The 5,005-nt window shown below is 46.5% G+C and overlaps 1 pseudogene; it reads right to left on the bottom strand.

The window, feature by feature from the left end:
- Positions 1–692: 692 nt before the first annotated feature.
- LOC118675619 lies at positions 693–1,376 on the bottom strand (annotated as a pseudogene).
- Positions 1,377–5,005: the final 3,629 nt, after the last annotated feature.

Raw genomic sequence — 5,005 nt, forward strand, 5'->3', positions numbered from 1 at the left:
GATAGATGTATGTTTGACTTCATAAAAAATTGGCTTATAGTCTCAGTAGCTGATGTACCATTTCAATCCCTTCCAGCAGTGGATGAGTGCTTTAGCTGTTATTAGTTGCTTTAATTTTTGTCATTTTAATGGGTATCTAGTCATATCTCACTCTGGTTTAAACTTGCCTTTCCTGATGAAAAAAGACATTGGAAAAAAAGATATTGGGTATCTTTTCATGTACTTATTGATCATTCCTATATCTTCTTTTGTGAGTTCTTGGTTCAAATCTTTTGCCCAAGTTGAAGGAACCAAGATTGTGGTGTAGGTAAAAGCCAGTACTTGTCACCTAGATTCCAAACAAACCAAAGCTGAGAGAAGAGGCGAGGACAAGTTAATCTGTCCACTCATGAGCTGGGAGCCCCAAGTCTCTGGCTCCAGCCAGTGGGGCAGTAGACAGTGCTGGAGTCCGGGCCCTCAGGCCACCTTTGCCCTGAGGCCCACCAGGTGCCCAGCACCAATGGGGCCCCTCTTCTTTGAAGCAGAGGAAAACCCAGAACAAACATGCAGAAAGGAAAGCGAGACCGAGGGGACAAGGCGAGAGCAGAGCCACCTCCCTGAGGTAGTCTGGACGTCACGGGGTGCCCGAGAGCCCACAGAGTCTGGGCCTGGTGAGGTAAAATCTATAAGTTTATTTGGCGCGGGAAATGGTGTCAGGACTCCTCGTTGCCAGAGTCATGCTCATCGTCCCCAAAGCAGCTGTCAGCTTCGGCCTCGGCATCCTTGTCACAGTCATCGCAGAAGAGAGCCGAGCCCTCATCGGGCGCAGGCCTTGGTCTCACGCAGTCCACAACCCCCTTTACCCATCCTGCCCCGCCTCTGCCGTGGTCCCCAAGACCTGCTTGCAGATGGCAGATGGCGGATGGCGTCTGTGTACTCCCGGTCCTTGCCTTTGCTCTCTTCCCACTTCCCGTGCATCACAGGGGCGTCCGGTTAGCCCGGGAGAAGGTGTTGGGTTCCTCGAGGAGGGAGAGGACGCTCGGGAGGAAGGTCCTGACATTTTGGGTGGGGTTCCACCACTCCGAGGGCAGCTCGCCGCTCTGGGGGTCATTGACTGGGGCGGGGGGGGGGGGGGCGGGGGGGAGAATGGAGACGCACACGTTCCCTGCACACGTCCCCTGTCTCATAGATGTTGGGGTGCCACATCTTGGTCAGGAACCAAAAGGCTGGTAGGGAGTAAGGGTAGTTAGGCCACGGGAAACTTGAGGGGTGCCCTAAGTGGCCGCCCTCGTAGTAGGTGTTGGGGGGGGGGGAATGGCCACCTCCCAGTTGTACAGGTTGCCCTTGTCGACCAGGGTCACCCGAAAGCCCTCCAAGGGCTCCTCCTGCCGGGCCATGGCTGCAGCGGAGCCGGGGGTGGGGGCATGGGAGGGAGGGGGAGCGGGGAGCGGTGGGGCGGGGCCGCCGGGGCGTGGGGGAGAGGCCCTGCAGGGGCTAGGGGGGCGCCATGGGACCGCCGCCGCCTCCTCCACACCCCGCACCCCCCACTCCCCCAGCCCAGGACCCTCCAGCTCTCCACTCACTCTGGTGCCCATGCCTGCCTGGCGCTTCCCCCCCCCCCCCTTCCCTGCAGATCTTAGTAAACATGGAAGTTTTATAAAAATTCCTGTCTGTAATATCTGCATCATCTTATAGCTTTGTCTCTATATAATTCTAGCACACAGTACTGCCTGTAAGCCTTGAATTTTCTACTTGCTACCCTGACAGACTGTATACTTCTTGGCAGTCCCTTCATTGGTACACACATTCTATGACTCTATGTAGAGTACTTTGTAGGTGTTTAATAAGTATTTAATGTGGAATGAGGGGCTCTGTGGACCAGCTGACATTTTGCCTGGGATTGGCCTGGAATCAGGCTGCAACATACCTGCTCACATAGGGCTATAAACCTGTGAGGAACTTCACATCCTTCTCCTTACTTCATTCTCAGACATGTGTGTGTGTGTGTGTGTGTGTGTGTGTGTGTGTGTGTGTGTGTGTAAGATGGGGATAGGCAGCACAAACCTGGGCTTGGGAGTAAGAAAAGTTGTAGTTTGACCACTCCAATGTGTGAGGAAGAGGGTTTGAGTTTTTAATGGATTCAGTAGGTTCTAAATATTAGGTTGGTGATAACTATACCCTTCATTTGTTGGTTGGTGAAATTTAACACAAATATTACACCCAGATCAAAGAAGGTGCCAGAGACACACTAGTATTTTCAGGGTTAAATTATCCCTCCTCCATGGAGTCTTTCAGATTCATATAGTGTACAAACATAACTCCTTTATGAAAGATCCTATAGCATTTAATAGTTGATTCTGTACAAGCTCTTGATTATAATGTCTTGCTATTTTTAGTTAGTTTCTTTAATAACTTCTGTCTTTCATTTGCTTCAAAGCTCATATCTTTCATTGCATCCTTGCTTCTTGTCACATGAAGCTGTGTTGAATACATAGGAAGAACTGAGTAATTGTTAATTACTTTATTCTCTAATTATACCCACTATGGAGTAGATACTACAGTTTTTAGGGGTGTGGGAAAATAATTTGGCAGAGTCATATCTAAAGATAAAATGTGCAAATATTAACTGAGTTTGCCTTTTGCTATCCTCAGGGGACTTGAAGCAGACCAACAAAAATTTTCAAGAAGTAAACCACAAGTAGATGAAAAACACAAAAGTTCAAATCTCATCCGGTGTAACTCTGTGAGAGAATTTCTGTAGCAGAAGGAAGTCTTTTATACTTGACCTCAACTTTAGTGTTCTGTGATAATGTGGGGGCTTCAGAGATGCTTTTAATCACACTGACAAAGTTGCATTCTTATCCATAAATCATAGTTGAAATTAGAAGAACCAACTGACTGATAGCAAAAAATTTCCCCAGTGACAGTATATGTATATATATTTAGATAAAAAGAATCTCTCTATATAAAACCCTAATATGCAATAGACCAAATAGCAGAACAGCTGAACAACTGAACACCAGTTGCTATCATGTGTGCTGACCACCAGGGGCACATGTGGAACATGGCGGGCATTGGCAGCAGGTGGCAGAGCGCGGAACATGGTGGGCATCGACCACAGTGGATGATGGAGTAGGTGAGCAGGAGCACCAGACCAAGGTGGGGTGCTGGTTGCTGTCATCAGGGCAAGCCTCTGGTGGGTACTGAAAATTCTTTGCTCCTGCATGCCACAGTCCCACCCAGTGATTGCACCTGCTGCCGGCTCTGGCCCCACCTGCACCAGCTGCCAGTGCCAGAGCCACCACTCGCACCTGCTGCTGGTGTATGGAGCCAGTCCCGATCACTCCTGAGGGCTTCTCCACCTCCCCCTGCTCCTGAGGGGTAATCGGGGCAGCAGCTGCAGCTCACAGCGGCTGCTGGCGCTGGCCCCAATCGCTCTGTGCTGTCAGTGGGTGCAAGCGGGGCCAGTGCCATCAGTGCATGGGTGGCGGTGGGAGCAGGGCTGCCAGCAGACAGGGGACCTGGGGGCTGCGGTGGGAGGGGCCAGGTGGGAGCATGGAGGATGAGCCAAGACACTGACAAAGTTGCATTCTTATCCATAAATCATAGTTGAAATTAGAAGAACCCTATGCCCACCACAGCCTCATGACTCACAGTTCCTTTCAAGGTGCACGAATTCATGCACTGGGCCCCTAGTTGGTTAATATTATGGAAAGGTCACGTCAGTTTTAAGTGGTGTTTTTCTTAATTTCATGTGCATTATTTTACAAACACAGCACACACATAGCATTAAAACTCCCCCCACTTTCACCATAAACTGGCATTATTCATATAGAAGCTTTCAGCCAGTGACTTGGAAAGAGCTCATAGAATTCTAGAGCTCATAGAATTAGTGTTTCTGTTGTCCAAGGGAAAAAAAATAGGAGATAGCTTAGTATAAGGCTGAGGAAAACATAAAATGTGAAGGGTAATAGATCTGTTTCTTAAACATTTTTCCATGAAATGAACATCCTAAAAATTTTTTTCAATTAATATGTTTTTACATAATTGAGAATGAGAAACACAAGAGTATTTTGTTAGGGTCATCTATGTTTACTGAGATGTGAACTTTGGAGTCATTCATTGGTCTTTACTCAGTTCCGTTTTTGCCAGGCTCCCCTCTGGGTCCTCACAGCTTGGTGTCAGCTCCTCATCTTGCTTCTGATCTCCAGACTGGACTTTCTAGCTCCCTGGTAAATATTTTAGAAAAGTTATATTGATATTTCTAACTCAACAAGCTAAAAGAGACCTCATGGTATTATTCCTAAGCAATATTTGCATTAACAACATCGACAGTCTCCACACACCTGATTCAACCTTGACTTCTACAATCTGTCTCTTACAATTAATAGTGGCCAAATCCTTTTGATTTTGACTTTGAAATGTCTAGAGCAGGGGTGGGTAACCTTTTTGTGAGTGGTGCCAAAACCAACAAAATCTCTGACTCAAAATTCTTCTGTGTGCCAACCCTAATTTTTTGAGAACATGTTACACCTACTTGATATCTCTTAAGGTGTACGTATGTGAAGAACCTTGAAGAAATAATAAAATTCATTCGAGTGACAAAAACACAGTATATGATGATGAAAAATACATTTATTTTTTAATGTATACATGTACACTGATAGTCTGACAGAAAACTTCATGACTTCGTTTGATATTATCAGTGGGACTTTTGCTGCTGCATCACTGATGACAGAGATTTTACATCAGGTTTATATTTCGTGACCTTCAGAGATATGCATGAGCTACTACTTTCATCTCTCAGGCTACTCCTATTACGAGACTTAACAAAATTCATCACTGAGAACAAAGATTCACAAGCATATGTGGATGAAACCAAAACACTGGTCGGATCTAGGAAGGCAGGGAGAGTTAAGGCAGAGGCATAAAAATTGCTCTTCCCCTCTCTTGTCAATCCATGTCTATGGTCTTTAAGATAACATGCTATGTAAAATTATTTATTTATCTAAGATGCACCTACACT

The sequence above is a fragment of the Myotis myotis genome, unplaced genomic scaffold (genome assembly GCF_014108235.1).
Source record: "Myotis myotis isolate mMyoMyo1 unplaced genomic scaffold, mMyoMyo1.p scaffold_m19_p_2, whole genome shotgun sequence".
NCBI classification, from domain to species: domain Eukaryota; kingdom Metazoa; phylum Chordata; class Mammalia; order Chiroptera; family Vespertilionidae; genus Myotis; species Myotis myotis.